This window comes from Vulpes vulpes, chromosome 7 (genome assembly GCF_048418805.1).
Source record: "Vulpes vulpes isolate BD-2025 chromosome 7, VulVul3, whole genome shotgun sequence".
NCBI classification, from domain to species: Eukaryota; Metazoa; Chordata; class Mammalia; order Carnivora; family Canidae; genus Vulpes; species Vulpes vulpes.
Window position 1 is genome coordinate 7703667 of NC_132786.1, and position 16178 is coordinate 7719844.

The 16178-nt window shown below is 36.4% G+C and overlaps 1 protein-coding gene across 1 annotated transcript in view; it reads right to left on the reverse strand.

Annotated features, from left to right (window-relative positions):
• Window positions 1-16178, reverse strand: part of SSBP1 (single stranded DNA binding protein 1) — a 191599-nt gene that overhangs the window by 72206 nt on the left and 103215 nt on the right. The window contains exons 8-10 of the transcript XR_012002433.1: window positions 12083-12224; window positions 985-1232; window positions 44-180 (exon numbers count right to left, since the gene is read on the reverse strand). The gene's annotated coding sequence lies outside the window, so the exon portion shown is untranslated. The remainder of the gene's footprint in view (window positions 1-43; window positions 181-984; window positions 1233-12082; window positions 12225-16178) is intronic.

The window sequence follows — 16178 nt, forward strand, 5'->3', positions numbered from 1 at the left end:
AGTAGAGACTGAGCTTAGGGGCAAATGAGGTAAGAAGACTTACCTGGCAGGGTTCTTGACTTCCTACTGTGGGTCCTATACAAAACATGTCTTCTAGGAGTTTTTCACCCAATAATTTTTTGCAGTTTATATTAGAGCTCATTTGAATTGTGATGCTTTGCAGATTATTGTTTGAATTTCCTAAGCACAAAAAATAAAGGAGACTTTGATTCCTGTTTGCCTTTCATAAAGCATCCTGCCTCCTCCTCCTTCAGGGCTTCTTCTCAGTAAGAATGGACAACCACGGATCAAACACATCTTCTTACTCAGTTTATCATCTCTGACAGATTATCAGCATCAAAGGGTGGTTTCTGAGAAGACATTGCACACATCAAACAAAATCTGAATCTAAGCCCTGTCATTGCCAAGCTGATGATCTTGGATAATTCATTTCCCTGAGTCTTAGTTTCCTGGCTTATAAGATATAAATCTCAAGGAAACTTATCTATATGATATGTGATAATGGCTATATGTACAGATGCTTCATGCTTGGTACACAATTAGTGATCAACAAATGGTAATTACTACCATTGTTATAATTGATAACGATATCACTCCTTTTAGGTAAAGAGAAAAATATGATTTTTACCAATTTGCAAATTAAGATTCAAAGAAGTAAAAGAATTTGTTCAAGTAAAAGAATTTGTTCATAAACCTATAATGAATGTTAGAATCAATACTCAAACATAGATTGCTCAATTCCAGCCCCTGCGGTGTGCCAATGTGATCCATATATGCAACACTTTGATTAGGATTTGATCCCCAAAGCCCTAAAGATCACTTCTTCTACTCTAAAAAGCCAATACTGTTGTTCCCTTTCTAGCTTTATACATGTGCTTAGAAATCTGGCACTAGCCTGATAAGTTTCCAATTCCTTCCCCTAATTCAGAGATCCTAAAGATGTAAATATATCTAAGAACTAACTCTTCTTTGATAGTCACTCACCAATAAAGTATTTATCCTCTAACCAAGTGTGAATCAAGCAATCTTTAACTGCATTCTTGAAAGTAGGCCACTGTAAATGCCTTGTGGAGAAGAAAGTAAAAGGTATAGCCAGCTTTATCAACATGAGGTCATCTTTAGGAGAGGTAGCAGTGAAGTTTGGGTGGATGAAAATCCTCTCATAAGGTAGGATCTCCCCAGTAAAGTCTGGAAGATTCGTGAAGCTGCCATAAAAGATGATCTGAAGATCTCTGAAAAATTAAAAGAGAAAAAAGACTGATACTCTCAGATTCCAAGGTTAATCACACAGACAGACACACACACACACACGCGCACGCGCGCTCAATTTCCTTCTATGGTAACCCATTTAACTGTTTCCTCTTATATTTGTCCACTTAATCCTTTATGTGTAGCATATGTGGTCATGGAGGTTATGCATTATATAAGCCAATGTGTTGCTATTCACATAGACTATAACGTGAATAACACTCAGTTAGGCCTGACTTACTGTTTAATTCAGTTGTAGTAACCCTCTTGTGCATCTGTGTTTGTCAAATTAGCTTTTTCTGTTGCTAATATTACTCTCCTTTCTTGCTGAAGAAGACATTCCTGTTGAAGGTGTTAAATTTAATAAATATCTAAAACTGGTACCCTCTAATATTTTCTCTTATCCTTCCCCTATGTCTCTTTTTTCCTTCCCTTAAGAAATTTTGATTTAATTTATCATGAAATATAACCAAATACAAAGGTTTATATGGAAAATAACTCATGATAAATAGATGATTCTGGCAAATTGAAGTGAGTGAATTTCAGCTTAAGGAAACTCTTCAGCATGAAAAACAAACTGTGGTGGAAAAGCAAGAGAACAGTGGTTCCCTCTGAGGGATATGGAGGCAATATAACTAAGTAAGCATGTGAGAACCTACCTTACACATAAAGGACCTAGAAAAGGAAGAGCAAATAAAGCCTCAAGTCAGCAGAAGAAGGGAAATAAGAAAGACTAGAGCAGAGGGGGGAGGTAAGATGGTGAAATAATAAGGATCCTCATTTTCATTTAGTCCCCCAAATTTAGCTAGCTAACTTTCAAACCATCCTGAACACCTATGAATTCAACCTGAGATGGAAAGAAAGAATAGCTGGAACACTACAGAGAGAAAAGTGATCACTTCTTGCAAGGTAGTAATGCAAAGAGAAATGGAGGAGATATATCAGAAGATAAATGACAGGGAGAGGGAGCCTTTGCAAGCAGCTGCTGGAAAGCATTTATAGCACTAGGGCGTTCAATTGGGTCCTTTAGAAATCTGGTCCTGAAAGAGTCTTCCTTGCCTGAAAAGTGCTCAATGGTGAAATAGGGCAGAACTGCAGGAGGGGCAAGGAGATCTCAATATTCCCAGAGGCACAGAAAGAACAGAGGCACCCAGGAGAAAGCTCAACTTGTGACGCAAACCGCAAACCATGGATGAATAAGGGGACCACTGATGCCCTGGGTCCTGGTAAAGGACTGGAATGCAGCAACTCTCTGATTGTTGCCAGGAAGGCAGAGCAGGTGCACACTCCAGTGGGTGAATGCTCCCCACCCCAGGGCCCAGCAGTAGACAGAAGTGTGCTATCCTCTAATCCCTCCAGGAGAGGCAGAAACCAGGGAGGGTAAAAGACAGCAAAAGCTCTCCCACCACCAGGCACCCTTCAAATTGTATGAATCAGTGCCCCCACGCCTGCCTCCAGGAGGATCTGAGCCAGCATCCACTGGGAGATTGCAATTCAGTGTCTACTGGGAGCTCTTGGCTCTCGGGCTAGAGATCTGGCACCATGTTTTTTTTTTTTTCCTTTCACCTGGGAGAGGTGTAGCCTCCAGAGAACAAAGGCCTCATAGGACAAACTTCTGGAGAGCTCAGACACCTGGAAAGGGGTGGAGCATCTCCACCCAGGCACAGACACCTGACAATCAGCACAGCAGGCCCTTCCCCCAGAAGACCACCTGGAAGAACAGGTGAATAGCAAGTTTACTGACCAACCAGCACTGGAAAGCTCTAGGACTGAGGGAAAATAGTACATACAACTCGAGGTTTCTTCCTTATGATTCATTTATCTTTCAGGTTAAAAATTTCCAATATTCTTTTTTTCTCTCCTATCTTAACTACAATATTTTATCAATTCTTCATTTTTAAGTTTTTTTTCCATTTTGATTTTCATATTTTAACAATTACATATTCTACATTTTTGGTCTCTTTTCAACATATTCAATTTAATTTTTGTAGATATATAAATTTGGGGGGAGTTTTGTTTTTTAAGTTTGTTTTGTTTTATAATTTTGGAGTTAATACCTTCTACAAATATACTCAGAACCAAGTGGAGCACTGTTTTTGGTCCACTCTGTGAGATTATATTCTCTCTTCCTTCCCATCCTTCCCTCCTTTTTTTCTTCTTATTTTTGTTTTTATTGTTGCTGTTGTTTCTCTATATAAGTTTTGCTTTTTTATATGAATTTGGAATTTAATGCCATCTAACATACAGACCAAAATACACTTGGAACCAAGAGGATCACCATCTTTGTCCACTGTAAAACTATATTCTTTCTCCCCCACTTATTCCCACACACACACACTGTTTTAAAATTTTTACAATTTTTAAAATTTTTTTCACATTTGTGGTGGGGTTTTTTTCTGGTCCCTGACGTCTTCAGAATTGCCTAGGGTATATTTTACTTAGGGTATATTTTACTTAGGTCGTGGTTAATATTTTTGACTCTGCTTACTCATATTGCCATTCTGCACTGGACAAAATGACTAGAAGGAAGAATTCATCACAAAAGAAATAACCAGAAGTAATACTCTTGGCCATAGATCTAATGGATATAGATTTAAGTAAGATGTCAGATATAGAATTCAGGATTAAAATTATTAAATTACTGATGGCTCTTGAAAAAAAGCACAAAAGAGGGATCCCTGGGTGGCGCAGCGGTTTGGCGCCTGCCTTTGGCCCAGGGCGCGATCCTGGAGACCCGGGATCGAATCCCACGTCGGGCTTCCGGTGCATGGAGCCTGCTTCTCCCTCTGCCTGTGTCTCTGCCTCTCTCTCTCTCTCTCTCTCTCTCTGTGTGTGTGTGTGTGTGTGTGTGACTATCATAAATAAATAAATAAAAATTTAAAAAAAAAAAAAGCACAAAAGACTCTAGAGATTCTCTTACTGTAGAAATGAGATCTAATCAGGCTGAAAATAAAAATACTTTAACTGAGATGCAGCCTAAACTGGATGCTCTAACAGTTAGGGTTAATGAGGTAGGAGAGAGTGAGTGGCATAGAACACAAAATTATGGAAAGGAAGAAAGCTGAGGAAAAGAGAGAAAAATAACTAAGAGCCCATGAGGAGAGACTCTGAGAATCAAGTGATAATTTGAGAAAGAACAGCATTTGTCTTATTGGGATTCCAGAGGGTGTGGAGAGAGAGAGAACCAGAAAATATGTTTGAACAAATCATAGATGAAAACCTCCCTAATCTGGGGAAGGAAACAGGAATTCATAACCAAAAGAACAAAAGATCAACAAAAACTGATCAATACCCCAACATATAATAGTGAAGATTGAAAATTTCAGAGATAAAGAAAAAATCCTAAAAGCACTCATGACAAAAGATTCCTAACTTATATGGCAAGAAATATCAGATTAATAGCAAACCTATCCTATCTGGCAGGCCAGAAAGAGCTGGCAGGATATATTCAGGGTACTAAACAAGAAAAACATGCAGCCAAGAATACTGTATCCAGCAAGGCTGTCATTCAAAATAGAAGGAGAGGTGAAGAGCTTCCAGGATAGACAGAAACTGAAAGACTATGTGACCACCAAACCAGCTCTGTAAGAAATATTAAGGGGGACCCCTAAGCAAAGAGGGAGCCCAAAGAAACAATTCACAGAAACAGGCACTGTAAGATAATACTATGAAGCTAAATTCATATCTCTCAATAGTTACTCTGAATGTGAATGGGCTACATGCTCCAGTCAAAAGACACAGGGTAGGGCAGCCTGGGTGGCTTCAGTGGTTTAGCGCCGCCTTCAGCCCAGGGCCTGATCCTGGAGACCCAGGATCGAGTCCCATGTTGGGCTTCCTGCATGGAGCCTGCTTCTCCCTCTGCCTGTGTCTCTGCCCTCTCTCTCTCATGAGTAAATAATAAAATAAAAAATCTTAAAAAAAAAGACACAGGGTATTAGACTGGATAAAAAAGCAAGACCCATCTATATGCTGCCTACAAGAGACTCATTTTAGACCTAAGGACACCTCCAGCCTGAAAATGAAGGGGTAAAGCACCATTTACCATTCAAATGGTCCTCAAAAGAAAGCTGGGGTAGCAATCCTCATATCAGATAAATTAGATGAAGAGGGACACTATATCATACTTAAAGGGTCTATCCAACAAGAAGACCTAACAATTATGAATATCTATGCCCCTAATGTGGGAGAAGCCAATTATATCAACCAATTAATAATCAAAGTAAAGAGAGACATAAATAATATATTAATAGTAGGAGACTCCAACATGGCACTCTGAGCAAAGGACAGATCTTCTAAGCAGAAGGTCACCAAAGAAACAAGGGTGAATGACACATGGGACCAAATGGATTTCACAGATATATACAGAACTTTACATCCAAACACAACAGAATACACATTCTTCTCAAGTGCACATGGAACTTTCTCCAGAATAGACCACATATTGGGTCACAAATTAGGTCTCAATCGATACCAAAAGACTGGGATTATTCCTTGCATATTTTCAGACCACAATGCTTTGAAACTAGAACTCAATTACAAGAAGAAATTTGGAGGTTACCAAACACTTGGAGATTAAAGAGCATCCTACTAAAAGATCAATGGGTCAACCAGGAAATTAGAGAAGAGTTTAAAAGATTCAGCAAATAAAGCCTACAGCAAGCAGAAGAAGAGAAATAATAAAGATTAGAGAACTCAATGATTAGAGACCAGAAGAAGTATAGAACAGATTAATGAAACCAGGAGCTGGTTCTTTGAAAGAATTAATAAGACAGATTAACTCTAGCAAGACTTATTAAAAAGAAAAAAGACTCAAATTAATAAAATCATGAAAGAAAGAGGAGAGATCACAACCAACACCAAGAAAATACAAACAATTTTTAAAATGTATTATGAGCAACTATATGCCAACAAATTAGGCAAGCTGGAAGAAATGCATACATTCCTGGAAACTAACCTACAAATTCCCAAAACTGAAACAGAAAGAAATAGAAAATCTGAACAGATCAATAACCAGAGAGGAAACTGAAGCAGTCATCAAAAACTTCCCAAGAAACAAAAGCCAGCTCGCTTCCCAGGGGAATTCTACCAAACATTTAAAAAAGAAATAATACCTATTATACTAAAGCTGTTTCAAAGGATAGAAACTGAGGGAATATCTCCAAACTCATTCTATGAGGCCAGCATTATCTTGATCCCAAAACCAGATGAAGACTCCATCAAAAACGAGAATTACAGACCAATATCACAGATGAACATGGGTATCAAAATACTCACCAAGATACTAGCCAATAGGATCCAACAGTACATTAAGAGGATTAGTCATCACGACCAAGTGGGATTTATCCCTGGGATACAGAGGTGGTCCAACATTCATAAATCAATCAACACAACAGATCACATAAATAAAAGAAAAGACAGGAACCATATGATCCTCTCATTTGATGCAGAGAAAGCATTTGACAAAATACAGCATCCATTCCTGATTGAAAGTCTTCAGAGTATAGGGATAGAGGGAACATATCTCAAAATCATAAAAGCCATCTACAAAAAGCCTACTTTGATATCTTTCTCAATGGGGAAACACAACAGGAACACAACAGGAATGCCCACTCTCACCATTGTTGTTCAACATAGTGCTAGCAGTCCTAGTCTCAGCAATCAGACAACAAAAAGAAATAAAACCCAAATTGGCAAAGAAGTAGTCAAATGCTCACTCTTCACAGATGACATGATATTGTATATGGAGAACCCAAAAGACTCCACCCCAAAATTGCTAGAATTCATATAGCAATTCAGCAATGTGTCATGCTACAAAATCAATGCACAGAAATCTATACACTAACAATGAGACTGAAGAAAGAGAAATTAGGGAATCAATCCCATTTACAATTGCTCTCAATACCGTAAGATACCTAGGAAAAAAACCCTAACCTGAGAGGTAAAGGATCTGTACTTTATTAACTACAGAATACTTATGAAAGAAATTGAGGGAGACACAAAGAGATGGGAAAACATTCCATGCTCATGGACTGGAAGAATGAATATTGTGAAAATGTGTACCCAGAGCAATGTATACATTCAATGCAATCCTTATCAAAATACCATGGACTTCCTTCACAGGGTTGGAACAAACAATCCTAAGGTTTGGAACCAGAAAAGACCCCAAATAACCAGAGAAATATTGAAAAGGGAAACCAAAGCTGGGGGCATCACAATACCTGACTTCAAGCTGTATTACAAAGCTGTGATCATCAAGACAGTGTGGTACTGGCACAAAAACAAACACATAGACCAATGGAACAGAACAGAGAACCCAGAAATGGACTCTCAACTGTATGGTCAACTGATCTTCGATAAAGCAGGAAAGAATATCCAATGGAAAAAAGTTTCTTCAATAAATGGTGTTGGGAAAATTGGACAGCCACATGTAGAACAATGAAACTGGATCATTCTCTTATATCATATGTAAAGATAAACTCAAAATGGATGAAAGACCTAAATGTGAGACAGGAATCCATCAAAATCCTAGAGGAGAACACAGACAGCAACCTTTTTTAGCTTGGCCACAGCAACTTCTTGCAAGACACATCTATAAAGGCAAGGGAAACAAAAGCAATAGTGAACTATTGGAACTAAAACTAAAAGGCAATCTACAGAATGGGAGAAGATATTTGCAAATGACATATCAGACAAAAGGCTAGTATCCAAGATCTATAAAAAAATTTATCAAACTCGGATGCCTGTGTGACTCAGCAGTTGAGCATCTGCCTGCAGCTCAGCGCATAATCCCAGGATCCAGGATTGAGCCCCACATCAGACTCCCTGCGAGGAGCCTGCTTTTCCTCCCTCTGCCTATGTCTCTACCTCTCTCTGTGTGTGTCTCTCATGAATAAATAAACAAATCTTAAATATATATATATATATATATATACACACAACTCTTAAAATTAAAAAAAAAAGAACTTATCAAACTCAACACCCAAAAACAAACAAATCAGTCAAGAAATGGGCAGAAGACATGAACAGACATTTCTCCAAAGAAGACATACACATGGCCAACAAGCACATGAAAAAATGTTCCTGATCACTTGTCGTCAGGGAAATACAAATCAAAACCACAATGAGATACCACTTTACACTGGTGCAAATGGCTAAAATTAACAAGACAGGATACAACAAATGTTGGTGAGGGTGTGGAGAAACAGGAACCCTCTTGCACTGTTGGTGGGAATGCGAACTGGTACAGCCACTCTGGAAAACAGTGTGGAGGTTCCCTAAAATTAAAAATAGAACTACCCTATGATTCAGCAATTGTGCTACTAGTATTTGCCCAAAGGATACAAAAATACTGATTTGAAAGGGCACATGCACCCTGGTATTTATAACATCATTATTAACAATAGCCAAATTATGGGAAAAGCCCAAATGTCCACCGAGTGATGAATGGATAAAGATACACACACACACACACACACACACACACATACACACACTGGAACACTGGAACATTACTCAGCCATCAAAAAGAAAGAAATCTTGCCATTTGCAACAATGTACATGGAGCTAGAGAGTATTATGCTAAGGGAAATAAGTCAGTCAAAGAAAGACAAATACCATATGATTTCACTCATGTGGAATTTAAGAAATAAAACAGATGAACTTAAGGGAAGGGGAAAAAAGAGAGAGGGAAGCAAACCATAAGAGACTCTTTACCCTACAAACTGAGGGCTGATAGAGGGAGGTGAGCAGGGGATGGGCTAAATGGATGATGGGTATCAAGGAGGTCACTTGTGATGAGCATTGAGTGTTATATGTGATGAATCACTAAATTCTACATCTGAAACCAATTTTACCATATACGTTAACTAACTAGAAATTAAATGAAAACTTGAAATAAAAAAAGAAGGGCATGTGAATATTCTTTAACTATGAACTATTACATTAATCTCTATATTGAAATTTATAAAACAATGGCTACAAGAATAGGATGTATATTCCTCATAAAAATGAAAGAAGAATTAAAAGGTACCTAAAATATTAAATAATAAAACATTATTTATTTATGTATTTTAGACAAATATAAAAAGAGTAGAAATTCAAAATAGGTAGAAATTAGTCTGAGTATAGCAATAATCAAAATAAATACAAATGGCCGAAACTTGCCAGTTAAAAGATAGAAATTGTAAATTGCATTTTTTAAAAATCTTACTATATGTAAATTAATAGACATATTTAAATCAAAAAGATACAGAAGGGTAGAAAAGATATAAAATGATATACTAGGATAATACTAACCAACCAAAAAAGGAATAGCATTGGCATATTAATAACTGACAAATAGGATTTAAGACAAAAAAATATTATCTATATGAGAGAAAGCAATAACATATAGTAATAGCTTTGATTTACTGGGAATGCACAAAGTACCTACATTTAAAAATGTACCTGAATTTACATATACTTAACAAAATAGCCTAAAAATATTTTTAAAAAACAAAAAGTAATAAATTTATAGAACTATTTTGATAAATCTAAATACAGAAGAATATTTCAACATAAATCTATATATTATAGATATTAAGAAAAAATTTAGTAAGGATACTGAAGACTTGAACTACACAATTAAAGTTTGATATATATAGAAACTTCTACCCAAAAAAATGAGAGTGTGCATTCTTTCAAACACATGAGGATTTATAAAAATTGACTATATACTAGTCCTGAAAGCAAGTCTTAATTCTTTTCAAAGAATCAGTATCACATTGATCATACTCTCTGAACATAAAACAATTAAACTAGAACTCAAATATTTTTTTTAATTTGGAAAGTTAACCCCCCAAAATTTATCCTTCCAAATTCTAAACTTATGAATGAAAGATTTAATCATGTGGACATTTTTTTAATTTATTGAGAATTTCAATAATAATGAAAATGGCTCTTTTCAAAGATAGTGAACAGAAAATCCACAGGAACATATACATAAATTACTAGAAATAGTAAGAGAGTATAACAAAGCTAAAGCCATTAGATAAATTTATGAATGCCAACTGCATTTCCATCATCACTAATAAGCAGAAAATATAATTTTCTGAAAGTACCTCAATTAAAATATAATAGAAAAATATAAAGCATTTTAAGAATAAATTTAATAAGATATGTATAAGACATGTATGAGATAATATAAAACTATTGAAATGCATCAAAGGGAACCCAAAATAAGTAGAGAGATATGCCAGATCCATGGCTAGGAATAATCATGACCAGAAAAATATTAATTCTTCCCAACTAATACAACAAATCAAAGCAATTCCAAATAAATCCCAACAAACTTTTTCATAGAACTTGACAAGTTGATTTTAAAATCTATTTAAAAATACTTAAGTGTTCCTGATAAAGAAAAACATGGCTGGCCTACCCTATCAGACATCACAAATTATAATAAAGTCATAATTATTAAGATATTGAGGTATTGTTCCATAATAAATAAACCAACACAGCAGTAGGGAGAGCCCAGAAACAGACCCATGCACAGATAGAAAAACTTTGTTTTTTCAGATAGAAGAACTTTGATAGATGACATAAGTGGTGCTGCACATCACTGAAGAAGGAACCATTAGATAAATCATATTTGGATACTTGGCTTACTATGTTTTAAAAAAATGAAACTGGATTCCTACTTCACATCATTCATAAAAATCAATTCCAAATGACACAAATATTTAAATATTAAATCAAAACTTTAAAGACTCTAGAAATAGGGACACCTGGGTGGCTCAGTTGGTTAAAGCATCTGCCTTTGGCTCAGATGATGATGTCAGGGTCCTGGGATCGGGCCCCAAATCACGCTCCCTGCTCATCAAGGAGTCTGCTTCTCCCTCTGCTTCTACTGCCCCCTAAGCTTGTGTTCTCTCTCTCTCTCTCTCTCTCTCTCATAAATAAATAAAATCTTTTTTAAAATAAATAAACAAATAAATACTCTAGAAATAAGTATCTTTTCTGATCTTGGTATCATAAAGGTGTTTTCAACTAGGCACAATACTCAATAACCATCATGGGTTGCTCAGTGGTTTAGCGCCTGCCTTTGGCCCAGGGCATGATCCTGGAATCCCAGGATCGAGTCCCACATCAGGCTCCCTGCATGAATCCTGCTTCTCCCTCTGCCTATGCTCTGCCTCTCTCTCTCTCTCTCTGTCTCTCAAGAATAAATAAATAAAATATTTTTTAAAAAGACTCAATAACCACAAATAACCATAAAAGACTGACAATTTAAGTGTTAAATTGAATTATACTCAAGTAAAGAGCTCTTTTTGCCAAAATACACATAAAGAGAAGACTGAGCCACAAACTGGAAGAAGGTATTTTCAACATATGTAATTGGCAAAAGAGTAAAAACTAGAACATTTATAGAAATCCTACAAAGCAATTTTTTTTAATTCATGAAATGTTCAAAGACCATGAAACAGTATTTCCCAGAAGAAACTCTATTAGCAGGAGTAGGGTAGAAAAGGAAAAGAAGAAAAAAGTTATGCCAATCATCAACTACTGATAAAGATAAAATTAAAAGTGTAACAAGAAATTTGACACAACCAGCAAAATAACAAAAAGTTTGACAATACCCAATGTAGGAAAATGCTTATAAATTGCTGGCAGATGTGCAAAAGTGAACATTTGCATCCTCTATGGTCCAACAATGCCACTTCTAATTATATACTCTAGAGGTATATACCACGAGGTTATCATTGCAGGTATACACCAATATGTATATAAACCAACACACATTAATCTACGGAGCCCTGCAGCCTTGGAGCCAAATGGACAGATCCCCATCACTTACGGTAAAAAGCAGTGTGCTGCCGTCAACACCCACTGAGGGGCAATCAAAGTTCCCACACAGGACTGATAACTGGAGCTCAGGTAAAATAAGTAGAGAAGAGGATTGAACCCTTCCATGTCTTCACTAACATATGAAACAACACCTGGAACACAGAGAGAAGAGAATCAAGGGATATAACCTGACTAAAGAAAACTCAGGGTGCTTATGGAGATTTCAGGATGCCAGTATCAGATAATATCAGTATTTACCACATATTAATCCCTCAGTCCCCTACTCTATGGTACTAGAGAACCATACTACAAATACTGTACTAAATACTTGATGTACTTTTTAAAATTTTTTTTCTAAAAAAAATTTAAAAAATAAAAAATTTTTTTCTTCACAGAAAAAAAAGAACCTATGGGGTGGATAAATTTTATATTATTTTACTGATAGTTTATTGGAGAGACTGTCTTTTCTACACTGTAGTCTCCTTTGTCATAGATTGATTGACCACATAATTGTGGGTTTATTTCTGGGCTCTCTGTTCCACTGACCTATGTGTTTGCTTTTGTGCCAGCACCATACTGTTTTGATTACTACAGCTTTGTAGTACATCTTGAAACCTGGAATTGTGATGCCTCCTGCTTTTTATTTCTTAAGATAGACAGTAAAATAGAATATTATGCAGCCATAATAAAGGATGTGATAGTGCCGTTTGCATCAATATGGATGGACCTGGAGAATATAACGTTAAGTCAAGTCTCATGGAGAAAGACGAATACCAGATGATTTCACTCGTATGTAGAATCCAAAAAAAGAAAAAACAAACAAATGAATAAAGAAACAGAAAGCAGAAACAGACCTATAAATATGGAGAATAAACTGATGGTTACCAGAGAGCAGGAGGACAAGGAATTGGAAATATGGATGAAGGGGAGTGGGAGGGCTTCCGGGTATGGAATGAACAAGTCATGGAGATAAAAGGCACAGCATAGGGAATACAGTCAATAATATTCTAATACTGTTGTGTGGTAACTGATGGCTGCTACACTTATGGTGAACATAGTATAATATATAAATTTATCGAATCACTACACTGTACACCAGATACTAACGTAACATTGTGTGTCAACTATACTCAAATTTTTTTGAATTTAAATCATTAACTATTAGGACACTTGAGGCCATACAACTAGTGAATGATGGTTGGCTAAAGGATTCAGACTCCAGTCCATCCGATTTCAAATCCTATTTATGCACTTCTCTACCGCAGGACCTCCCTGCTTCTCCTCACCCTGTTTGCTGCTTTCCAGAGCGTCTCAGCTCATTTCTAATCTTCAAAAGGCTTAAGGATTCTGGGCTCTATCCACAATCAAGCAATGGAGCCTTTCCTATATAGCTCCTTGATTTTTCCTACTAGTCAACTGCAGGGATGCTCTGAAATTAGTCATCATGAATCCATCAGGAAAAAAAATTAATTAAAATTAGGACTTTATGGGACGCCTGGGTGGCTCAGTGGTTTAGCACCTGCCTTCGGCTCAGGGTGGGATCCTGGATCCTGGGATGGAGTCCCATATCGGCTCCCTGCATGGAACTTGCTTCTCCCTCTGCCTATGTCTCTGTCTCGTTCTGTGTGTGTGTGTCTCTCATGAATAAATAAATACAATCTTTAAAAAAAAATTAAGACTTTAATTCTGGCCTAAGAATAGAGGGAAAGGTACTTTGTACAGATACTTAAATACAGTGCACTATTTATGCTCTGGAAAAAAATTGTCTCAATTTGAATTCTGGTTGTATCCTTACTGGTAGCATGATCTTGAACAAATTATATAAATCTCTGTATCTTAATTTACTTACTTGTACACTGAGAGCATAACAACTTCTTTCCTAGGGTTGTTGTGAGAATTACATGTGTTAATATACATAAATTGCTTGGGAAATGTTTGGTATATAATGGGTTTTCAGTAAATGTAATTTCCTCCTAATGCAGTTTGAAGTACTTTTTTATTTTGAGAAAGTAAAAACAACACTCAGAAGGAGACATAGACAAATTCCCTTCATGACCCCCAAAATAACTCAACATCAGATATTAATTGGTATCTCCTTTCTTTGCATTATTGCTATTTCTTTATCCATGAGAGCTCTATTTTAAGTTCTACCTCCTAAATAAAACTTTTGAGATATCCTATTCTGAACGGATCCCATTTCTCTAACTCCATCTTCAGAATTATCCAGCACAAGCTCAAACTCTGTAAGACACCCTCCCAACCCCCCATGACTGGGGCACTTCTGAGGTTCTCTGGAGTATGTTCTCCCCACTGCATAAAGCAAAAAAAAAAAAAAAACCCTCACTATTTTCCTTATTTCTATGTTCTTGGTGGCATTTGGATGGTAGCTTCAACAAAGCAGGCTAAATCCTGCTTTCTTCAGTTTAGGAAAGGAGGCAGGAAAATATAAAACTATTTTTTAAGTTTTTGTTTTAATTCCAGTTAATTAACAGAGTTATATTAGCTTCAGGTGTACAATATAGTGATTCAACACGTACATACAACACCAGATGCCCATCACAAGTTCATCCCATAATCTCCATCACCTATTTCACCCATCCCCCCAACTACCTTCCCTCTGGTAACCATCAGTTTATTCCTCATAGTTAGAAGTCTATTTCTTGGTGTGCCTCTCTCTCTTTTTTACCCTTTGCTTAGGCGTTTTGTTTCTTAAATTACACATATGAGTGAAATATGATATTTGTCTTTCTCTTACTGACATATTTCGTTTGGCATAATACTGTCTAGCTCCATCCATGTCACTGCAAATGGCAAGAGTTCATTCTTTTTGATGGCCAAGTAATATTCCATTGTGTGTATACATACACCATCTCTTCCTTATTCATTCATCAGTTAACAGATATTTGGGCTGCTTCCATAATTTGGCTGCGACAGGTAATGCTGCTATAAACACTGGGGTGCATGTATCCCTTTGAATTAGTGTATTTGTATTCTTTGGGTAAATGCCTTGCAATACAATTGCCGAATCATAGGGTAGTTCTATTTTAAACTTCTTGAGGAAACTCCATACTATTTTCCACAGTAATTACACCAATTTTCACTTCCACCAGCTATGCAAGAGGGCTCCTTTTTCTCCACATTCTCACCAACACTTGTTGTTTCTTGTGTTTTTTATCCTGGCTATTCTGACAGGTATGAGGTGATGTTCCATTGTAGTTTTGATTCTCATTTCCCTAATGAGTGATGTTGTGCACCTTTTCATTGGTTGTTTGTTTGTGTTTGTTATGTCTTCTTTGGAAAAAAATGTGTATTCATGCCCTTTCCCCATTTTTAATTGGATTATTGGATTATTCATGTTTGGGGATGTTGAGTTTTATAAGTTCTTTATATATTTTGTATATTAACCCATTATCAGATATGTCATTTGCAAATATCTTCTCCCATTCCATAGGTTGCCTTTTAGTTTTGTTGATGGTTTCCTTTGCTGTGCAGAAGCTTTTGATTTTGATATATTCCCAATAGTTTTTGTTTCCCTTCCTGCAGGAGACATATCTAGAAAGACATATCTAGAAAGCTACATCAGCTACAGCTGATGTCAAAAAGGTTACTGCCCATGTTCTCTAGGATTTTTATACTTTCAGGTCTCACATTTAAGTTTTTAGTCCATTTTGAATTTATTGTGTTTGGTATAAGAAAGTGGCCTGGTTTCATTCTACATGTGGCTGTCCAATTTTCCCAACATCATTTGTCAGAGACTGTCTTTTTCCCATTAGATATTCTTTCCTGGTTTGCCAAAGATTAATTCACCATTCATGAGTTCGTTTCTGGGTTTCTATTCTGTTCCATTGATCTATGTCTATTTCTGTGCCAGGACCATACTCTTGATTACTACAGCTTTGTCATCTAAATTTAAGTCTGGAATTGTGATAACCTCCAGCTATGCTTTTTTTTGTCCAAAATTGCTTTGTCTATTTTTGGTCTTTTTGTGGTTCTATAAATTTTAGGATTCTTTGATCTAGTCCTCTGAAAAATGGGTTGGCATTTTCATAGGGATTGCATTAAATGTATAGATTGCTTTGGGTAGTCCACACATTTTAACAATATTT